This window comes from Moschus berezovskii, chromosome 11 (assembly GCF_049115385.1).
Source record: "Moschus berezovskii isolate FMDL1 chromosome 11, NW_MosBer_1.0, whole genome shotgun sequence".
Lineage (NCBI taxonomy): Eukaryota > Metazoa > Chordata > Mammalia > Artiodactyla > Moschidae > Moschus > Moschus berezovskii.
Window position 1 is genome coordinate 73158106 of NC_142470.1, and position 25176 is coordinate 73183281.

Sequence of the window (25176 nt, forward strand, 5' to 3'; positions counted from 1 at the left end):
ACAGCACCATCTTTTAGGTTTTGAAATAGCTCAACAGGAATTCCATCACATCCACTAGCTTTGTTCATAGTGATACTTCCCAAGGTCTACTTGACTTCGCATTCCAGGATGTCTGGCTTTAGGTGACTGATCACACCATCATGATTATCTGGGTCATGAAGATCTTTTTTTGTATAGTTCTTCTGTGTATTCTTGCCGCCTCTTCTTAATATCTTCTGCTTCTGTTAGGTCCATACCATTTCTGTCCTTTATTGACCCATCTTTGCATGAAATATTCCCTTGGTGTCTCTAATTTTCTCTAGTCTTTCCTATTCTATTGTTTTCCTCTATTTCTTTGCACTGATCAGTGAGGAAGGCTTTCTTATTTCTCTGTGTTCTCTTTGGAACTCTGCATTCAGATGGGTATATCTGTCCTTTTCTCCTTTGCTTTTTGCTTTTCTTCTTTCCACAGCCATTTGTAAGGCCTCCTCAGACAGGCATTTTGCTTTTTTGCATTTCTTTTTCTTGGGGATGGTCTTGATCCCTGTCTCCTGTACAATGTCATGAACCTCCATCCATAGTTCATCAGGCACTCTGTCTATCAGATCTAGTCCCTTAAATCTATTTCTCACTTCCACTGTATAATCATAAGGGATTTGATTTACATCATACCTGAATGGTCTATTGCTTTCCCACACTTTCTTCAATTTTGGATGCACCCAAAACAATCAGACACGACTTAGTGACTAAACAACAACAAATAATAACAAAAAGAATATGTTAAAAAGTGAAGATGACAGAGTAATGCCTAAAAACCAAATCTACTGACTTCAAACTTCGTGGTGAAAATCTTTCACTTTTTTCTTATACCCAGAACACTGCTTGACTTCTAGGGACTCAATATTACAATATGCTCCTTCCTACCTTAGGTAATTTCTTACCTGGACAACTACAGATTCCCATCTCCTTCTTCAAAACTGTACTATCTCTGCTGCTCATCCTTTCCCTCTACCAGAGTTCATCTGGACTTGCTCTTCATCCTCTTCTCTGTTGCCTTCACTAGGGGATAATCAGTGTGGTGAACACTCAACAGGTGTCTGAAAACTACCTTTCACTGATTTTTTGAGGGTTGATAGGTATTTCTTCATGATAGCTATTTCTACTTTTACCTCTTTTTGAATATAAACTATCTTTCATGGACACCATTGCATAGTAGGCATTTGACAAAGATTTCTACAGGATTGGGAATGCCTTTGGAGCAGGGATGAGAGATGATATATCTTCATCTCTCTATCTAGTGCCATGTTTAGATATGGGGCATTGCAGTAAATATAGATCTTATTAATCAATAAAATATTTTAAAACTTTTGACAGTTTCTTTTCTATGTTACCATTCTTTATCAACATATTTTGTACTTATTATGAATCTAAATCATTTTATTCTCACCTGAGAGTATTCATATTACTAACGGACATTCAAATAATTAGCAAAGATCTATAATGATAAGTTTTCCTTTTTTATCTACACTAAGAAACATTAAAATGGGTATTGTATTAATTTTTTTTCTAAGAACAACTGAGAAAAAATGGAAGTGTTCTTCTAAATTAAGAAAACACATTAAGCCAACGAGAGCTGTACTTAAATTTGGGATAAGTGGTTTACTTTTAAATTGGAATATTTGTGCAGAAGCAAAATTTTACACTACTCTGCATTTTCTCTAATAATGAGTCCACTTATATCTATGAAGACTGTTTTCAAGATGAAGATATGGTGACTGAACTGACAAGAATTAAGTGACACACTCCAAATGCAAAGAAATAAATGGGGTTCTGGACAAGGGGTAAGGAGACCTCTGTTCTCAGATCTACAATTGATTCAGTTCAGTTCAGTCACTAAATTATGTCTGACTCTTCGTGACCTCATGGACTGCAGCACACCAGGCTTCCCTATCCATCAGTAACTCCGGAGCCTACTCAAACTCATGTCCATCAAGTTGGTGATGCCATCCAACCATCTCATCCTCTGTCATCCCCTTCTCTTCCCGCCTTCAATCTCTCCCAGCATCAGGGTCTTTTCAGATAAGTCAGTTCTTCGCAACATGTGGCCAAAGTATTGAAGTTTCAACTTCAGCATCAGTCCTTCCAATGAATATTCAGGACTGATTTCCTTTAGGATGGACTGGTTGGATCTCTTTGCAGTTCAAGGGACTCTCAAGAGTCTTCTCCAATACCACAGTTCAAAATCATCAATTCTTTGGCGCTTAGCTTTCTTTATAGTCCAGCTCTCACATCCACATATGACTACTGGAAAAACCAAAGCTTTGACTAGAGGACGTTTGTTGGCAAAGTAATGTCTCTGCTTTCTAATAAGCTGTCTAGGTTGGTCATAGCTTTTCTCCCAAGGAGCAAGTGTCTTTTAAATTCATGGCTGCAGTCACTTTCTGCAGTGATTTTGAAGCCCCCCCAAAATAGTCTCTCACTGCAACTAATTAGCAGTTTGCTATTTAAATCACTTTATTATTTTTCACCTAAAGATCATTTTTCTAAAACAGTGAGAGATCAGAGACACAAATTCTTGTAAAAATGTATTCAGTTCTATCAGTAGTGCTCTTTGAGATACTTTGGAATTAGGTTTTGAGTGTGCAAAATTGTGTTAGTTATTTCAATCCTTGAGAAAATCCAATCCATATTACCCATTCACACAAAAGATGAATTTAGTCATTGCATGAGCTTGAGTTATTTGCCTAGAGATTTTGGCTTTTCAACAAACTTAAGCTGGAGGCTTGAGCAAATGACTTGATTTCACAGAATCTCACAGTTTTCTTAACTACAAATTGGGGAGAACAATGTTTACTTACTTGCTAAAGTATTATGTGGATTAGTTAACAGAGAAAGAGCATACATTTAGGAGTCCCATAGTTTCTATTCTTTCTTCTTGATCTCTTGTTTCAGAATTTTTTCTCTTGAATGAGCTTTATTTCTTATATACCAAGACTGCTTACTTCACAGTCTTATTTATTGCTTTACTACTTTAGAAGGTCCAGCTTACTCAATGAATAGTCAACACCCTCATCCTCTTTCTGTTTCCTTACTTTAGAAATGGAGCTTATTAACATGCTTTAATGTTAATTTGCAATATTTCTGATAGTTACCTTTTTAACTTTATTCCTTTTGTTTGTTAAAATAGGACTCAAAAAGAAATTACAGGAAAAATTTGAATTTTCCCTTAGCCCTTTTCTGAACAAATGTGAAATGCCTTGCTAAGCTACTAAATAAATAAAATGAGTAATTAAAACAACTGTATGTGTTTTGGTGATAGTCTGTTGTTGACTAAAGAACATCCAAGGTTAAGTAGCTCCATACCAAGGAGGCAAAATAATCTGGATTTTGAAACCACAAATAAACACAGAATATTTTCCCCAACTGAATGTGTCCTATTTTATCTGTGTGATCTCGGTAAAAGTCTTTGCTCTTGTAGGCAGGCTCTTTGTATGCAATGTTCAGATATGAATAATTTTATACATATAGATGGTAGAAACATTAAATCAAATATCCCAAGAATCAAGAATAGTGCTTAATGCATAGGTGATGTTGACTATTTTTGGCAACTAATATTATTATTGCATTATTGTTGTAGTTGCATTACCTTAAGAAATCTTCGATGAAAAGATGTAAAGATTTTGAGGTTGAAAATAATATTTCAGTGCTATATGGGATGAAATGGATCCTAGAAAGTCCAACTCTGTATAATACCTGGGTCTTGCATGTAACAGTATAGTGTTTAATCCAGGAGAGAGAGATAGCACCTCAAGTAGAATGCAGAACACTAATCACTCTAGACCTCCACCTGAATGTTGGTCTCAATGATTCAAATCATACTTTTCAGTCTTAGTTCCCCACTGTTGTTTTGTATCCATGAATATTCTTTGACAAGAAACTGAGCATGGAAAACAAGTGAAAAACTTGCCGTGTATTTTTAACTTTTTTAAAGTCAGGAATAAAAATATTCTTTGTATGGTTAAAGATATATCTAAATATGTTATCACTAAATGAAAAGCAGACAGTTTCAATTTAAGAGCAGGTGAGCACATATATCTAATAGCTTGTAATATGTCATGTATAATGTGTAGATTAATGATAAGTTCCAAATGGTACGTAAATATTTTTGACAGGCTGATGATATGTGAGATGCTTATGACTGTTTTAATATTCACTGTTCAGGACATATAAATTATCTTACAGTCTGCTGTGCTGTGCTGTGCTACATGCCATAACACACTGATCTACACTGCTTTATTTATAATTCCAAAATTCAAAAAGCCCCATAAGCTAAAATTTTCTACACAATTACTCAGCAAATTCATGTGATGGCAAACATGAAAGATGTGAAGTTTTTTTGTAGTCCTTATGTAAAAGGAGAGAGAAAAAGTTTGGCTTAAAGCTCAACATTCAGAAAATAAAGATCATGGCATCTGGTCCCATCACTTCAAGGGAAATAAAAGGGAAACAGTGGAAACAGTGTCAGACTTTGTTTTTTTGGGCTCCAAAATCACTGCAGATGCTGACTGCAGCCATGAAATTAAAAGACGCTTGCTCCTTGGAAGGAAAGTTATGACCAACCTAAATAGCATATTAAAAAGCAGAGACATTACTTTGACAAACAAGGTCCATCTAGTCAAGGCTATGGTTTTTCCCGTGGTCGTGTATGGATGTGAGAGTTCGACTGTGAAGAAAGCTGAACACCGAAGAATTGATGCTTTTGAACTGTGGTGTTGGAGAAGACTCTTGAGAGTCCCTTGGACTGCAAGGAGATCCAACCAGTCCATTCTAAAGGAGATCAATCCTGGGTGTTCATTGGAAGGACTGATGCTAAACATGAAACTCCAATACTTTGGCCACCTCATGTGAAGAGTTGACTCAGTGGAAAAGACTCTGATGCTGGGAGGGATTGGGGGTGGGAGGAGAAGGGGACGACAGAGATGAGATGGCTGGATGGCATCACCGACTCTGTGGACATGAGTTTGAGTGAACTCCGGGAGTTGGTGATGGACAGGGAGGCCTGGTGTGCTGAGATTCACGGGGTCGCAAAAGTCGGACACGACTGAGCGACTGAACTGAACTGAACTGAAATGATGTTTCTTAATTTGTGTAACTCTTGATGTATTTCACTTCAGTGATATTATGAGGTTTGATAATGCAATAGATGTTATGGGGTTATTATATAACACATAGTATAGGCAATCTAACACCTTTATAAACTCTGAATAATACTAAATCCCTGTAATATAACTGGCTAAATGTATTGTAGATAAACCAATTGGGACTTCTACTAAGGATCGAAAAGCAAAGGAGAAAAGGAAAGATATAAGCATCTGAATGCAGAATTCCAAAGGATATCAAGGAGAGATAAGAAAGCCTTCCTCAGTGATCAATGCAAAGAAATAGAAGAAAACAACAGAATGGGAAAGACAAGAGATCTCTTCAAGAAAATCAGAGATTCCAAGGGAACATGTCATGCAAAGATGGGCTCGATAAAGGACAGAAATGGTATGGACCTAACAGAAGCAGAAGATATTAAGAAGAGGTGGCAAGAATACACAGAAGAACTCTACAAAAAAGATCTTTACGACCAAGATAGTCATGATAACGTGATCACTGACCTAGAGCCAGACATCTTGGAATGTGAAGTCAAGTGGGCCTTAGAAAGCATCACTATGAACAAAGCTAGTGGAGGTGATGGAATTCTAATTGAGCTATTTCAAATCTTGAAAGATGATGCTGTGAAAGTGCTGCACTCAATATGCCAGCAGATTTGGAAAACTCAGCAGTGGCCACAGGACTGGAAGAGGTCAGTCTTCATTCCAATCCCAAAGAAAGGCAATGCCAAAGAATGCTCAAACTACCGCACAATTGCACTCATCTCACACGCTAGTAAAGTCATGCTCAAAATTCTCCAAGCCAGGCTTCAGCAATATGTAAACCGTGAACTCCCAGATGATCAAGCAGGTTTTAGAAAAGGCAGAGGCACCAGAGATCAAATTGCCAACATCCGCTGGATCATGGAGAAAGCGAGAGAGTTCCAGAAAAACATCTATTTCTGCTTCATTGACTATGCCAAAGCCTTTGACTGTGTGGATCACGATAAACTGTGGAACATTCTGAATGAGATGGGAATCCCAGACCACCTGACCTGCCTCTTGAGAAACCTGTATGCAGGTCAGGAAGCAACAGTCAGAACTGGACATGGAACAACAGACTGGTTCCAGATAGGAAAAGGAGTACGTCAAGGCTGTATATTGTCACCTTGCTTATTTAACTTCTATGCAGAGTACATCATGAGGAACGCTGGGCTGGAACAAGCACAAGCTGGAATCAAGATTGCTGGGAGAAATATCAATAACCTCAGATATGCAGATGACACTTCCCTTATGGCAGAAAGTGAAGAGGAACTAAAAAGCCTCTTGATGAAAGTGAAAGAGGAGAGTGAAAAGGTTAGCTTGAATCTCAACATTCAGAAAACAAAGATTCTGGCATCTGTTCCCATCACTTCATGGGAAATAGATGGAAAAACAGTGGAGACAGTGTCAGACTTTATTTTTTTTGGGCTCCAAAATCACTGCGGATGCTGATTGCAGCCATGAAATTAAAAGACACTTACTCCTTGGAAGGAAAGTTATGACCGACCTTGATAGCATATTAAAAAGCAGAGACATTAGTTTGCCAACCAAGGTCCGTCTAGTCAAGGCTATGGTTTTTCCAGTGGTCATGTATGGATGTGAGAGTTGGACTGTGAAGAAAGCTGAACGCCGAAGAATTGATGCTTTTGGACTGTGGTGTTGGAGAAGACTCTTGAGAGTCCCTTGGACTGCAAGGAGATTCAACCAGTCCATTCTAAAGGAGATCAATCCTGGGTGTTCATTTGAAGGACTGATGCTACAGCTGAAACTCCAATACACTGACCCCCTCATGCGATGAGTTGACTCACTGGAAAAGACTCTGATGCTGGGAAGGATTGGGGGTGGGAGGAGAAGGGGACGACAGAGAATGAGATGGCTGGATGGCATCACCAACTCGATGGACATGAGTTTGAGTGAACTGCGGGAGTTGGTAATGGACAGGGATGCCTTGCGTGCTGTGATTCATGGGGTTGCGGAGAGTTGGAGATGACTGAGAGACTGAACTGAATTGAACTGAACTTAGGATCATATTACAACTAAATTTTAGAAGATTCAGTTCAGTTCAGTCACTCAGTCATGTCCGCCTCTTTGGACCCCATAAACTGCAGCATACCAGTCTTCCCTGTCCATCACCACTTCCGGAGCTTACTCAAACTTATATCCATCGGGTCGGTGATGCCATCCAGCAATTTCATCCTCTGTTGTCCTCTTATTCTCCTGACTTCAATCTTTCCCAGCATCAGGGTCTTCACAAACGAGTCGGTTCTTTGCAAAAGGTGGCCAAAGTATTGGAGTTTCACTTCCAGCATCAGTCCTCCATTGAATATTCGGAACTGATTTCTTTAGAATAGACTGGTTTGATCACCTTGCAGTCCAAGGGATACTCAAGAGTCTTCTCCAACACTACAGTTCAAAAGCATCAATTCTTTGGTGCTCAGCTTTCTTAATAGTCCAACTCTCACATCCATACGTGACTACTGGAAGAACCATGACTTTAACTAGGTGGACCTTTGTTGACAAAGCAATGTCTCTGCTTTTTAATATGCTCTCTAGGTTGCTTATAGCTTTTCTTCCAAGAAGCAAGCATCTTTTAATTTCATGGCTGCAGTCACCATCTGCAGTGACTTTGAGCCCCAAAATATAAGTCTGTCACTATTTCCATTGTTTCCTCATCTATTTGCCATGAAGTGATGGGACTAGATGCCATGATCTTAGTTTTCTTAATGTTGAGTTTTACGCCAACTTTTTCACTCTCCTCTCTCACTTTCATCAAGAGGCTCTTTAGTTCAGTTCAGTTCAGTTCAGTCGCTCAGTCGTGTCCGACTCTCTGCAACCCCATGAATCACAGCACGCCAGGCCTCCCTGTCCATCACCAACTCCCGGAGCTCACTCAAACTCATGTCCACAGAGTCGGTGATGCCATCCAGCCATCTCATTCTCTGTCGTCCCCTTCTCCTCCCGCCCCAAACCTTTCCCAGCATCAGAGTCTTTTCCAGTGAGTCAACTCGTCACATGAGGTGGCCAAAGTATTGCAGTTTCAGCTTTAGCATCAGTCCTTCCAATGAACACCCAGGATTGATCTCCTTCAGAATGGAATGGTTGGATCTCCTTGCAGTATAAGGGACTCTCAAGATTCTTCTCCAACATCACAGTTCAAAAGCATCGATTCTTCGGCGATCAACTTTCTTCACAGTCCAACTCTCAAATCCATACATGACCATGGGAAAAACCATGGCCTTGACTAGACTGACCTTGGTTGGCAAAGTAATGTCTCTGCTTTTTAATATAATATCTAGGTTGGTCATAACTTTCCTTCCAAGGAGCAAGCGTCTTTTAATTTCATGGCTGCAGTCAGCATCTGCAGTGATTTTGGAGCCAAAAAAATAAAGTCTGACACTGTCTCCACTGTTTTTCCATCTATTTCCCATGAAGTGATGGGACCAGATGCCATGATCTTTGTTTTCTGAATGTTGAGCTTCAAGCCAACCTTTTCACTCTCCTCTTTCACTTTCATCAAGAGGCTTTTGAGTTCCTCTTCACTTTCTGCCATAAAGGTGGTGTCATCTGCATATCTGAGGTTATTGATATTTCTCCTGGCAATCTTGATTCCAGCTTGTGCTTCTTCCAGCCCAGCGTTCCTCATGATGTACTCTGCATAGAAGTTAAATAAGCAAGGTGACAATATACAGCCTTGACGTACTCCTTTTCCTATCTGGAACCAGTCTGTTGTTCTTTGTCCAGTTCTGACTGTTGTTTCCTGACCTGCATACAGGTTTCTCAAGAGGCAGGTCAGGTGGTCTGGGATTCCCACCTCTTGAAGAATTTTCCACGGTTTATTGTGATCCACACAGTCAAAGGCTTTGGCATAGTCAATGAAGCAGAAATAGATGTTTTTCTGGAACTCTCTCGCTTTCTCCATGATCCAGCGGATGTTGGCAATTTGATCTCTGGTGCCTCTGCCTTTTCTAAAACCTGTTTGAACATCTGGGAGTTCACGGTTCACATACTGCTGAAGCCTGGCTTGGAGAATTTTGAGCATGACTTTACTAGCATGTGAGATGAGTTCAATTGTGCGGTAGTTTGAGCATTCTTTGGCATTGCCTTTCTTTGGGATTGGAATGAAGACTGACCTCTTCCAGTCCTGTGGCCACTGCTGAGTTTTCCAAATTTGCTGGCATATTGAGTGCAGCACTTTCACAGCATCATCTTTCAAGATTTGAAATAGCTCAATTGGAATTCCATCACCTCCACTAGCTTTGTTCGTAGTGATGCTTTCTAAGGCCCACTTGACTTCACATTCCAAGATGTCTGGCTCTAGGTCAGTGATCACGTTATCATGACTGTCTTGGTCGTGAAGATCTTTTTTGTAGAGTTCTTCTGTGTATTCGTGCCACCTCTTCTTTAGTTCTTTGCCTTCTGCCAAATGATGGGGTCATCTGCATATCTGAAGTTATTGGTATTTCTCCTGGTTATTTTGATTCCAGTTTGTGCTTCATCCACCTAGGCATTTAACATGATGTACTCTGCATATAATTTTAAAAAGCAGGGTGACAAAATACAGACTTGACATACTCTTTTCCCGATTTGGAACCAGTTTGTTGTCCAGTTCTAACTGTTGCTTCCTGACCTGCATACAGATTTCTCAAGAGGCAGGTCACGTGGTCTAGTATTTCCATTTTCTTCAGAATTTCCCACTGTTTGTCTGTCAACCACACAATCATGGGCTTTGGCATAGTCAATAAAGCAGAAGTAGATGTTTCTCTTTAACTCTATTGCTTTTTCAATCATCCAAAGGATATTGGCAACTGATCTTTGGTTCCTCTGCCTTTCCTAAATCCAGCTTGAACATCTGGAAGTTTACAGTTCACGTACTGTTGAAGCTTGGCTTGGAGAATTTTGTGGCAGTGCATGCAGTGGACCTTTTGAAGGAGGTTGCATTACCTCCACCATAGTTTGGTCTCAGGTCAGTTAACAGGGAGGGAACACAGTCCTGCCCATCAAAAAAGATTGGATTAAAGATTTACTGAGCATGGCCCTGCCCATCAGAACAAGACCCAGTAACCCCCACAGTCAGTCTCTCCTATTAGGAAGCTTCAATAAGCCTCTTATCCTTATCTGTTAAAGGGCAGACAGAAGGAAAACCACAATCACAGAAAACTAATCAAACTGATCACATGAACCACAGCATTGTCTAACTCAATGAAACTGAGAGCCAAGCCATGTAGAGCCACCCGGACAGACCATGGAGGAGAGTTCTGACAAAACATGGTCTGATGGAGAAAGGAATGGCAAATCACTTCAGTATTCCTGCCTTGAGAACCTCATGAACAGTGTGAAAAGGCAAAAAGATATGACACTGAATGATGAACTCCTCAGGTCAGTAGGTGCCCAATATGCTACTGGAGATCAGTGGAGAAATAACTCCAGAAAGAATGAAGAGAAAGAGCCAAAGAAAAAACAATAACCAGTTGTATATGTGACTGGTGATGGAAGTAAAGTCCAATGATGTTTAAAGTGCAATATTGCATAGGAACCTGGAATATTAAGTTCATGAATCAAGGTAAATTGAAAGTGGTCAAACAGGAGATGGCAAGAGTGAACATCAACATTTTAGGAATCAGCGAACTAAAATGGACTGGAATGTGCAAATTTAACTCAGATGGCCATTACATCTACTACTGTGGGCAAAATTCCCTTAGAAGAAATGGAATAGCCTTCACAGTCAATAAGAGTCCAAAATGCAGTACTTGGATGTAACATCAAAAACGACAGAATGACCTCTGTTCATTTCCAAGCAGACAATTCAATTTCAGAGTTAATACAAGTCTATGCCCCAACAGGCAATGCAGAAGAAGCTGAAGTTGAACGATTATATGAAGGCCTAAAAGACCTTCTAGAACTAACACCCCAAAAGTCATCCTTTTCATCAGTTCAGTTGGTCAGTCGTACCTGACTATTTGCGACCCCATGAATTGAAGCACGACAGGCCTCCCTGTCCATCACCAACTCCTGGAGTTGTCTCAAACACATGTCCATTGAGTCTGTGATGCCATCCAACCATCTCATCCTCTGTCGTCCCCTTCTCCTCCCACCTTCAATCTTTCCCAGCATCAGTGTCTTTTCCAGTGAGTCAGTTCTTCGTATCAGGTGGCCAAAGTATTGCAGTTTCAGCTTCAGCATCAGCCCTTCCATTAAATATTCAGGACAGATTTCCTTTAGGATGGACTCGTTTGGTCTCCTTGCTGTCCAATGGACTCTCAAGAGTCTTCCCTAACACCACAGTTCAAAAGCATCAATTTTTCAGTGCTCAGCTTTCTTTATAGTCCAACTCTCAATCCACAAATGACTACTGGAAGAACCATAGCTTTGACTACACGGACCTTTGTTGACAAAGCAATGTCTCTGCTTTTAAATATGCTGTCTAGGTTGGTCATAGCTTTTCTTCCAAGGAGTAAGCATCTTTTAATTTCATGGCTGCAGTCACCATCTGCAGTGATTTTGGAGGGCCAAAAAATAAATTCTGGCACCGTTTCCATTGCTTCTGCTTCTATTTGTCATGAAGTGATAGGACCAGATGCCATGATCTTCATTTTCTGAATGTTGAGCTTTAAGCCACCTTTTTCTCTTCTTTCATTTTCATCAAGAGTCTCTTTAGTTCTTCTTCAATTTCTGCCATAAGGGTGATGTCATCTGCATATTGAGGTTATTGATGTTTCTCCCAGAAATCTTGATTCCAGCTTGTGCTTCATCCAGCCAGGCGTTTCTCATGATGTACTCTGCATATAACTTAAATAAGCAGGGTGACAATATACAGCCTTGACATACTCCTTTCCCGATTTGGAACCTGTCTGTTGTTCCGTGTCCAGTTCTAACTGCTGCTTCCTGACCTGCATACAAATTTCTCAAGAGGCAGGTCAGGTGGTCTGGTATTACTGGGTTGGAATGCAAAAGTAGAACATCAAGAGATACCTGGAGTAGCAGGCAAATTTGGCCTTAGAGTACAAAATGAAGCAGGGCAAAGACTAACAAAGTTTTGCCAAGAAAATGCACTGGTCATAGTAAACACCCTCTTTCAACAACATAAGAGAAGACTGTACACATGGACATCACCAGATGGTCAACACCAAAATCAGATTGATTATATTCTTTGCAGCAAATATGGAGAAATTCTGTACAGTCAGCACAAACAAGACCAGGAGCTGACTGTGGCTCAAATCATGAACTCCCTATTGCCAAATCCAGACTTAAATTGAGGAAAGTACGGAAAAGCACTAGAGCATCTACATATGACCTAATTCAAATACCTTGCAATTATACAGTGGAAGTGACAAAGAGATTCAAGGGATTAGATCTGATAGAGTGCCTGAGGAACTATGAAGGGAGGTTCATGACATTGTACAGGAGGCAATAATCAAGACCATCCCCAAGAAAAAGAAATGCAAAAAGGCAACATGGTTGTCTAAGGAGGTCTTACAAATAGCTGAGAAAAGAAGAGAAGTGAAAGCTAAAGGAGAAAAGGAAAGATATACCCATTTGAATGCAGAGTTCCAAAGAATAGCAAGGGGTTATAAGAAAGCCTTCCTCAGCGATCAATGCAAAGAAATACAGGAAAATAATAGAATGGGAAAGACTAGAGATCTCTTCAAGAAAATTTAGAAGATTAAGTGAGATGAATATCCAGTGTCATTAAAATGAGAAATTCAAGGGCTAATTTCTCTGTTTCTTTGTATGTCTTTTGTTTCATGCCCCTAAAATTCATCTGTTTTGAACACTTCTGTTGTTCATATTATCTCAATTCTACTTCTGTAATTTTATTAAAATTGTCCAAAATTATCTATATTCATACAATTTCCTGATCACAATTAGTATATGCTTTTCCATATTCAATAGAATCTTATATTTCTCTAAGAAGCTTGTCAATCTTTCCATAAAATAGAACTGTCACTCTTCTCTCTCCTACATGTCAACATACAGTCCAAAGGGTATTGCTGACTGAAAAAAGGTGAAAATGCATTCCACCTCTCTCTGATGATTTTCTTGCTCTTGCTTTTTTTGGGCACATGGTTATCCCATGGGCCAAAAAAAGTGATAGATAAAAATATGAATGATGTGTGTAGACATCATATTTGCCATAAGCATCTATCATAATCCTCTCAGGAGTAAAACAATATATATTCATTATATCAGGAATTTCTTTCTAAATAAACTATGTTTGCAATGACAATTGTTTTTGTGGCAGTTAATTTTAACTTTTCTGGTATCCAATCTTCTCTGACCTTGATTATTGAAACATGAGTCACCACTAAACTATATTTATGTTACGTGTTAATACAGCCCATTAAGTGGCATGAACTTCTATAGCTGCCTATGTAATAGGCTAGATTAGTGCAGGCTTTAGTGGATGAACTGGAAGCTCTAGATACAATATGAAAGCAAAAATAGGACGTGTCCAAAACAGGATATTAGTCAAATAAATGAATTACATAAATCCTTATGATATAGCAATGTACAATTGTTAAGAACTATAATGCAAAACACAGTATATTTGAAGATAGAATATTCACGCAAACCAGAAGCTCTATATATGAGACACACAATTGCATTCTCTTTTCCCTATCAGATGTTACCACATTTCAAGAACTGTAAAGGGTCAGAGATATTTCCCTGCTTTCAAACTAACATGTTAGCCTACTACAGTTTTGTGGATTCTTGAAGAAGACAGAGGAAAGAAGACTATTAGGAAAGAAAAAGGGACTTCTTACTTATGACATAGTCGGCAACGTGAGCTTATTGTCCCCATTATCTCACCTTGCTTCCTGGGTCCCAAAGAGGTTACGTAGATCTTGGAAAGAAGTTGCATGTGCCATTTGCCTTTTGAATGAGTAACTCTGAGCTCAGAAAACTACAATATTTTGAGGTGATTTCTGGAAAACCTACCCAATCTTTGTTTTACTAGGAGAGATTATCTTTATTACTCTTGGGAGCAAGTAAATCTGTTCTCTGTCCCAGAGGCAGATACAATCTCTATCTTTCAAAACTGACTACTGTATAGAAATCCTTGAAAACGTTCCAGAATAGAAACTTGTCAATGCTCTGCTCAAAAGATATTCAAAAACAAGAGAGACTAATAGAGATTATCTTCTGATACCACTAAGTTAAATTTTTCTTAACATCTGTCCTGCTTTAGTTCTACTTTATAAATCCACCTGATGTATCACTAAACAATGCATAATTGCTTGCTTTGAAATTAAAATTAATGGAGCATTCAGTGCTTTTTTGTTATTTTTTTTAAATCCACATTAAATCTTAACCAAGACTTATACAAGTCCATAAATGTAGCTATAGCCTATTCATTACCAGTGCTGTATAATATTCCATTGTTTTAGTGTGTCAGAACTTATGTATTGCATGCATTTATCCATTTCATTTATTGTTTATATGAAAATATTTTGAGTCTTTTGAGCAAGTCTCCTAGTACATATATTCAGGAAATTCTCTAGAGCATTTTAATAGGAGAGGAAGCATTAAAACACTTTAGACATACAATGAATATCACCAGATACTTCAGTGTTTTCTCAATGGGTTAAAGTTTGAAAATATCTTTAATTTTTTATTAATGTTAATTATTTGAATACCTACATTGGGTAGAAATTTCAGGTACTTAGCATTTTTGTCAAAATATGGTTTTCATGCTTAATTCTTTTGCCCATTTTCTATTTTTTTTTCTTACAAATTCATCAGAATTTTTCACATTTTCTTGGTATTAATTAATGGCCAATGATATATTTGGAACTAAGGTACCCAATTCATGGCTTGCCTTTTCATCTTCATTTTCTTTTCTTTCACTTCATTTGATATCTTTTACTATGCTTCATAATCAATGCCTTATTAAAAGTCCTACTATGGCATGAAAATACATATGACTTCCAAATTTTACATTGATTTTAGTCTTCATAAAAATATATATTATGCATCTATAATATATATACATGCCTGTATATAACCAACTTCTCATGTCTATTCTTTCTCCATAGATCTACAATAGCAAGCCTATTAAGTACAACTGTCCATACATATATGAGTCTTTCAGTGGGCTCCTTTTGGTTACATTGATCTATTTATCTATTCCTATTCCATTTACAAAATTAATGATGATAGTTCATAATAATAATTGGCATTAAGTTAGGCAAATATTTCCATCTGGTCCTGTATCTTCAGGCAAATTTTGTCTCTTTTGGCTCTCTTTTCCATATAAACTTTAGAATCATCTTGTCAGGTACGCTCACATATCCACCCGAAAGCATAAATTAAGATTTTGTTTAAATAGCATTGAAATTATAGGATAGTTTAGGAGCAATGGAAATATTTAAAATATGTTCCTTTGATTACTTGAACATAACATGTATCTTCATCAACATATATTTTCTTTTGTATATGTTAATAAATATTATGATAGTGTCTGTAAAAACTTGAAAGTGTTGTTAGATTTATTACTAGCTACTTTGTATTTTTGATGTAATTTAAATTGTATCTTTGAAATTTCATCTTCTAAATGCTTGTTGTTGATACATAGACATGTAACTGAGTTTTGTATATTGCTTCTGTACCTAGCAGACTGTTAGTTTTAGCTACTTACCTATAGTTTCTTCTGAATTTTTTTCTGAATTTTCTACATACATATTATGTAATCTATGATATATCTATGATAATGAGAGTTTTAAAAATTGTTTTCTATTTTCAATAACTTTGCTTCTTTTTATCTTTTTAGACTGTCTTGAATATTCTGTATGTTACAGAATAGAATGCTATTAGCATCACCACCTTTTTCCTGAATTTGAAGACAATTGCTTGCAGCATTCATGCTTAGTTATTGTAATTTTAGCCGTTTTTTGGTAAGTAACTCTTAGGCAGTTTAGAGACTTTTTCCCTTTTCATAAAATGCTATAAGCTTGATTTATGTTTATTCTTTTATTTTTATTTTTGTCAAGAATGTGCATTTATCTACTCGTTCGTTAGTATATATCCAATGCTTGGAAGAGTGTCTGGCATATAGTAAATGTTGTACTGGATACTGAATTTTATACATTTTTTCTGCATTTATTTTGATAATCACATAATCTACAAATATACTCAGCTATATTATTATATTGTCTAAAGTTAAGTTACCCTTGCACTTCTAAATATTTCTATAGAGGAGAAGAGGCTAAGAGGTATGGCAGATTTATCTGTGGCTATACAAATTCTGCAGCAAAATATATTCTTTTTAACAAGAAAGATATGGCATCAAGCTGGGACAATTGTTTTAAGATATTTTGATATTTTCTTTTATTCCCCCCTCAGTTTTGTGATGCAGAAAGGTAGAAGATGGGATATATTACTATAAAGAAATTAAAATGTATTGATCGTCTTCTTAATATTTAGTTTCCAAACAAGTACATGAAAAGATAGACTTATGGAGTAAAGTTTAAAACTTCAGGTCTATCAATCAGTGTGTTAGAACTCGCTGTAATGCACATAAACTATGCAGACAGAGTCAATGATACTTTTTGTCTTAAAAGGGGATGTGTAGTAAAGCACCCTAAAATTATATTTTTAGCTTGTCTTGTTCCCCGTGAATAAAGTATTAGAAAAAAACATAAAAGAGCTTAAATTAATTCTGCCTTATTAATAATTTTGCTACATAGTTTTTCATTCTACCTGAGATTGTAAATGTTCTTGCTGTTTGAGGCATGTTTATTTCTTCTATATGGCATTTCTTATGTCTAATCCTTTCTTAGAACATTTACTGAGTTCTTTTCCCTTTGAATATTCCTCTGCCTGGTTATGTCCTTACATTTATGAAAAGAAACCAGATCTTTCTCTTGCTCTGTAACTCAGAGATAACAGATGCATCAGAATGAAGTCATCATTTAACTGCTTACATGTGAAAAGACATAAATATCTCCTGCCTCCCCAACCCCCATCCCCTGACACACACACACTGGACTTCCTGACCTATTTTCCAGGCTGTTTGATTATCAGGGAAGTGTTTCTAAATTCAATATTTACAATTTAATTAGCTTCAAAGCAAATGAAATCTATGATATTATTATTGCTGACTGACTGCATTCTCAGTCACTTCCGTTGTGTCCAACTCTTTGTGACCTTATGGACTGGAGCCTGCCAGGCTCTTCTGTCCAAGGGATTCTCCATACAAGAATACTGGAGTGGGTTGCCATTCCCATCTCCAGGAGATCTTCCTGACCCAGGGACTGAACCCACATCTCTTATGTCTCCTACACTGACAGGTGTGTTCTTTACCACTAGCACCACCTAGGAAACCTTATTGACTACTTTTACTTTAATGACAGAGATTCATCCTAGAAGCATGTGCTTATTTAACATTCAGTTCAGTTCAGTCGCTCAGTCGTGACCGACTCTTTGCGACCCCATGAATCACAGCACACCAGGCCTCCCTGTCCATCACCAACTCCCGGAATTCACTCAAACTCATGTCCATCGAGTCAGTGATGCCATCCAGCCATCTCATTCTCTGTCGTCCCCGTCTTCTCCCGCCCCCAACCTTACCCAGCATCAGAGTCTTTTCCAGTGAGTCAACTCGTCACATGAGGTGGCCAAAGTATTGCAGTTTCAGCTTTAGCATCTGTCCTTCCAATGAACACCCAGGATTGATCTCCTTTAGAATGGACTGGTTGGATCGCCTTGCAGTCCAAGGGACTCTCAAGAGTCTTCTCAAGCACCACAGTTCAAAAGCATCGATTCTTTGGCGATCAGCTTTCTTCACAGTCCAACTCTCACATCCATACATGAGCACAGGAAAAGCCATAGCCTTGACTAGACGGACGTTGGTTGGCAAAGTAATGTCTCTGCTTTTTAATATACTATCTAGGTTGGTCATAACTTTCCTTCCAAGGAGTAAGCGTCTTTTAATTTCATGGCTGCAATCAGCATCTGCAGTGATTTTGGAGCCCCCAAAAAAACCAAAGTTTGACACTGTTTCCACTGTTTCCCCATCTATTTCCCATGAAGTGATGGGACCAGATGCCATGATCTTTGTTTTCTGAATGTTGAGCTTCAAGCCAACCTTTTCACTCTCCTCTTTCACTTTCATCAAGAGGCTTTTGAGTTCCTCTTCACTTTCTGCCATAAGGCTGGTGTCATCTGCATATCTGAGGTTATTGATATTTCTCCCGGCAATCTTGATTCCAGCTTGTGCTTCTTCCAGCCCAGCGTTCCTCATGATGTACTCTGCATAGAAGTTAAATAAGCAGGGTGACAATATACAGCCTTGACGTACTCCTTTTCCTATTTGGAACCAGTCTGTTGTTCCATGTCCAGTTCTAACTGTTGCTTCCTGACCTGCATACAGGTTTCTCAAGAGGCAGGTCAGGTGGTCTGGGATTCCCATCTCTTTCAGAATGTTCCACAGTTTATTGTGATCCACACAGTCAAAGGCTTTGGCATAATCAATGAAGCAGAAATAGATGCTCTTCTGGAACTCTCTTGCTTTCTCCATGATCCAGCGGATGTTGGCAATTTGATCTCTGGTGCCTCTGCCTTTTCTAAAACCTGCTTGAACATCTGGGAGTTCACGGTTCACATACTGGCTTGGAGAATTTTGAGCATGACTTTACTAGCATGTGAGATGAGTGCAATTGTGCGTTAGCAGTGGTTAATTACAGAAAGAAGAATATAACTAGACTCTATGTGATATCACTTTTTGGTAAGTACTATATAAAAAATAATCTGTAGCAGATGCAAAGTTCCTTGTATAATTTCTTTGGTTCTGATTAAAATTTGTGAAGTGATTATTAATGTCTTCTAACTATCATATATGTTCAACAAAAAGTCCTTTAGAAATATCATAATTCAGGCAATTCTAACCATAGGCAAAATATCAAACTGGGTAATTTATTTATTTATTTTTTTGCCAATTCAATACTCATATCACACTCTAGGTCCTTTCCAAGTTCTAATCCCTAAGTTTCACTGCTTCTCTCTGTCTGGACCCAGTTCTCCTGCTTTCCCATTTATCCTGGCAAAACCTGCCTAGGTACCTTGTTCATACTTGGATAAGACTCACCGCATTTGATATCTTTTTTGGAGGTATCTGCATTTAGTAGAGACCTATGACTTGTGTGCCCAATATTTTCCTTTTCAACAAAATGTTGGTTGTGCAAAAGTCCATTTAAAATTCATTCAGCTTTCTGTACTTGCTGGTCACCATTAAGGAGCTAGAATGGTAAAGTGTAAAAAAACAAAAAAAGCATCCTTTAAAAGTGTATTCAAACTGAACCTCAGTGACAAGAATGTTTCTGAAAGACCTTGTTTGAAAGATGGGAAGACTGATGATGTAGGATCTTTGTAATATTTCATTGTCAGTTTCATTTGCAATGACACCAAGTATAATTTATTTGTCCTCTCTCTAGGAGCAACATTATTTAAGCAAAATTTCTCTCACACTGGTAAGCAGATATTTCTCCTGAACACTATTCGCAAGGGTGGTGATACAGAATATGTAGTTTACTCAGTAATACTGATTTGGGAAGGAGGTGGGACAAAATGTTGATAGCATCCTTTTTAGTTTTCCTTTGATATTCTCTCTCCTAAAACATCTTGCTTAAGATTCTATCAAGTGACTCCAGCACTTATGACTCCAGAGTTAAATGACTCCAGCAATAGTCTAGAAAACAAAGTTAAATTTCTGGGGCAAATTTCAATTGTTAGATAGTTGCTGCGAATAGTGAAACTAATCAGGATCCTGTGGGACCTTCCCAGTGACAGGCACCGGTGCACCCCACCTTTGTTTGTAAGAAAGATTTAGTGTCCTAGGCCTTACCCAAGTTCCAAAGAATAAATCCAATCAGAAAAGTGAGAAAAGGCAGAAACAAAGGAAAACAATCAAGAAAGACAATATAATAACAGTTTGGTCATAAAACAAAGCTAAGTACCTTTAGTCCCTACTCAAAGTCTACAGAAAATATCCTGAGCCAGATCTTTGAGTAGTTTTGCAGATACTAAAACACCCACTATGTGGAAAATGTTAACTGCACACTGGCCATAAACACATAGATCCCTGACTGGTTGGAACCAGAATGTTGATGACTAAGATTCTCAAATCATCACCATGTTACCTCACCATCAACCCACCAGAGAATTGTGCCCAAGCTGACCACGCGCTCTGTAAGCCTCTCCCTCACCTTGACTTTAGAAACCCTTCCTGGAAAACCAATGGGAAATTTCAGGCTTTTTGAGCATAAGTTGCCTAGTCTCCAAGCTTAGCCCCACAATGTGTACCTTGCAATAGACGCAAATGCTGTACTTTCCTTCACCCCAACCCAATGTCAGTAGATTGGCTTTGCTGCTCATTGGGTGAGCAGACCAAAGTTTGTTTCAGTAATAATAGGGCATCATAAGAAGTTTTCTGAGACTTCATTCACACTCTGCTAGAGGATTAAGATCAACAACTTATGTCTACCGGGTGAAAGCAGGAGACAGTTAATGTGACAAACTACTACTATAAATTACTTTGCTGGATTATATTTGCCAGACAGAATTATAGCTTGGTAATCTGGGGGATATGGTTTTTATCGCTAACAAATGATGAGAAATTCCAGTGCTTTTGAAACAAATTATTTCTTCTTTTTAACATTTTTTATTTGGAAGTTTTGCCCTGGCTATAGAATTGAATCGACTATGTAATTTGGAATTGCTCCTGGGAATTAAGAAATAGAAAGTGTGCATGAAGATGAGCTTGTTTTGTATTTGATTAAATAAGTGTGGCAGAAAAATAAAGTAAAAATATAAAATCAAATATTACTCTGTTTTAACTCAGTATATTAGTGTAGACCTGTATACTTTTAAAACATTTCTCTACTAGAATGTTTTTTCTTCCAGTTTGAGTGTTAATTATATTTGTCATTGTTATACATTACACATCCCTAGTATTTATATATTTTACAGCTGGAAGTTTTTACATTTTCATTTTCTTCATTCAGTTCTCCCTCTCCCCACCCTCCACCTCTGGCAAGCACAAGTCTGATCTATTTTTCAATGACTTTGCAACTGAACAACAACAACTAGATGTTTAAAATTGTTAATCCCCACAATATTTCCTTGGGATACAAAAGGGGAGTGCTAGTCTTCCTACTTTATGCATGAAACTGGATACACAGGAAATCAGTGATTGATCAGAGGCAATAGTTCAGGTATCCAATCATAAAAAAAAAATAATGATATTCCTATTATACTTCTTTAACTTTCATTATACTATGTGAAGAAAAGGTGGGATATCTAAAGTGACAGTTACTTACATGACAAACACTCTAGTAGTAGCTTTTTAAAAATTATCTCCTTTAATTCTTACCCTAACTCTCTGAGGCTATATACTTTATGAATTTTATGAATAAGGACATTAAGAGTCAGAGAGGTTAATTAATTCATCCAGTGAAAACAACTAGTATATGGCAAAGTTAGTACCAAAGAATACTACTTTTCAGAAATATTACATAAGTTTCTAACTTATCCATGATCATCAAACTTCACCCATTTCCAAAGCTGCTGCCTGTTTATGATCTCTCCTCTGACTTCTCTTTGCAGCTTCTTTCAGTCAAGTAGTACCTATATGCTGGCATTGGCAACAAAGATAGTAATTATCCTTTGTTAGTGACTGATGTGGTGCTTTGCCCATGAGTCACATCTTGTTTAAAATTCAGGGAGATCCTAAATCAAAAATTGTAACTACCTTATCTATGATCCAAAAAAATTAAGAGTGAATTTTACATAATTAAAAGCATTGTGGAATCTGAATCTTGCTTACTATAAAATATATCTATAACTTAGAATTAAATAAGATTATGCATTTAAAACATCAGACAAAATGCCAGGCACATAGTAGGTCTTTTCCTTTCTTTTTATTCTTCACCTGCCTTTTAGAGATTCAGAATAAGTTGTATGTATTGTTTGTTATTTGAGCAGTTTTCTTTTTTCCCTTTAACAAAGACAAAAACTAACATTCACCATATTCTCTAATATGAGGTCATTGCATAAATTCCCTTAGCAATAGCAATCTGTCTTATATATTTGATCTTGAGATTCTTCCAGATACACTTTTTTAGAAAATGTGGAATATTTTTCACAAAAATAGAAAATTTACATTTTTTGAAAACATTTAGTACAGCCTCGATGGAAATCACTGTTTAAAAGATATGAACCTTGCATTTGATTTACATTTCTAACTCAGTCTCTATTATGGTTCTACAAAGGTGACTGAAATTTTAATCTTAAGCAGCAATCTTGGAAAGCTTCCAAAGACCAGTTTTTGCCACTTCTTTAATGAAAGCATTTCTCAGGGTTGCCTTTCAATTTGGAAATAAGCTTTGTTTTAATAAACCTTTGTTCACAAGTTTCTCAGATTTAAATGCCTTCCCAGATATACTTCTAGTTTGTTGACGCATCTCGTGATCAATTTATCTCAACCCACCAATCTAAATATAGTTTTAGCAATCTGTATCACACATGATACCACTTAAGTTATTTCTCATTACTCCATGAGAATTATCTCCTTTGCTAACCATATATCTATATAGATAGATAGATAGATAGATATGCTTTGGATGTTCTATAAACACAAAGTTAAATCTAACATCAAAATTATTACAAGACCCTTTGAAGTATTTATTTTATGGTAATTAATTGGAGTCATTGGCAGAATTTTCTATGCAAGGGGAAATTTTCCTCTCTAGCACATACCTTTTAACTCCAACTTGACCAACAATCGCAAATTAATTTGATCTTTTGTACCAATTTTATCAACTCATGGTAAGCTGTTATGTTGAAAAGTATTTAGAGACTATATTAGGGTTCAATAAGTAGTGTCGTGATTAATCAGCATTCCCAGGAGACCCTTGAATCAGGTGGTGTTTCTCTTCCTAAACCCAGGAGGTGGGGTGGAGTAAGGAATGAATCATAAGACATTACTTCATTATTATTATGACCATTTCCTCTTTTGACTTCTGATCTGTTTTCATAGTTTTCAAACCAGTTTTTATATAAGGGAGTTATAATTATTAACTTAATGAATGAAATAATTTTAAAAAATAAAAACAAGCTATGTCCAAGTAAGTCATCAATGGTTAAATCAGAGTGATTATTTTGTTTTCCTAAGTAATTTCTTTTTAAAAGTGTGCATTCTTTATGAAAGTGAAAATTGAAAGTGAAAGTCACTCAGTCATGTCAGACCCTGCCACCCCATGGAGTGTAGAGTCAATGGAATTCTCCAGGCCAGAATACTTGAGTGGGTAGCCTTTCCCTTCTCCAGGGGATCTTCCCAACCCAGGGATTGAACCCAGGTCTCCCACATTGCAGGTGGATTCTTTACTAGCATTCCCTATAGCCAGAATCAAATGCCAAGAATATAAGAAGCCATAGAGTTATGATTTAAATACTGGTATCTTCCTTTCTATCCAGGAGGATGACAAAACCATGCCTTTTGAGAAGCTGCAGAGAACAATACAATCTTCTGAGCTTATTTCATAGTCTCTTTTTGTCCTAACAGGGTAATAAATTATTGAGACATTTCACACTTCTGTTTATAAAATACCTGGGTCATTAATTCTTGAGAACTTACACCATGTAATATGATTCCATCTCACTATGGGATGGGCATTTACACATACATTTCCTTTTCTATTATCCACTAATTTACTTCCACTGGGAATCCTTCCTCTTTTTACTCAACATGGTGTAGAAATCCCTAAGAATCATAGAAATATTCTAATAATCACAGTTTATTATATGCCCAGGAAATTATTGATCAGGTTATCTTTCATGACTCAAATATTCTACTTTCCTTTGCTTTACATATCATCCCTCCCCAATATTCAGACTTCAGTGAGAATATAGACTACACTCTAGTGTTCTTTTTATAATAATTAATGTCAAACAAATAGGAAATTCTCCACTATATACATAGTTTTCCCAAAGTGGATCAGGGTAAACAAGTTGATCTGAGAAACAGAAAAACTGTGGATCACAATCTAGCTAGTTATTTAAGATTCAATGTGATATAACTTCTTGCAAAAAGCATTTCTTGAACTTAATTTCCCCTAAGGTTGTACTATTTTCTGATCTTGCATGCTTTAATAAGAATCTATGCTTACCTGAATCAGCATATATAATATATTTATGTCTATTAGCTTATAGTTAGCTCTGAGTGCACAGGGGAAATCTCATTTATTTTTGAATTCCCACTATCTGTCATAGTACCTGGAAAAATATAGGCTCTACCTTTGTGGTTACAAATAACTGCTGTAATCATGGGCATATGAGAGATATTTGATATCACATTAAGTAAACAATATAGTAAATTTTTATATCACAGAAATACTTTTACTTCAAAATTCATCTTTCTTTTAAAATTAGAATATTTACCAATACTCTATAAACTAGTACTTTCATTTTTATAATGATAAAAATTTTACAACCACAGAGCTACTCTGCATTACTGGAATACTTCTTCATAAAACCCCAAGTATTTTACAGTCAATGATATAGCATTCTAATTACAATGTTTTGAGGGACAAGTAAGTTACCAACAATTCTTTACAGCTCATTAGCATCTGGCACAGAATACTGTAGTGAAGATCTACAAACTGTATGAATCAATCACCTCTTCTTACAGATGAGACTATGAAACCCCAGAGAAGTGGCATGACCTTCTAAGATATTCAGTTCAGTTCAGTTCAGTTCAGTCGCTCAGTCGTGTCCGACTCTTTGCGACCCCATGAATCATAGCACGCCAGGCCTCCCTGTCCATCACCAACTCCCGAAGTACACTCAAACTCATGTTCACAGAGTCGGTGATGCCATCCAGCCATCTCATTCTCCGTCGTCCCCTTCTCCTCCCGCCCCCAACCTTTCCCAGCATCAGAGTCTTTTCCAGTGAGTCAACTCGTCGCATGAGGTGGCCAAACTATTGGAGTTTCAGCTTTAGCAACAGTCCCTCCAATGAACATCCAGG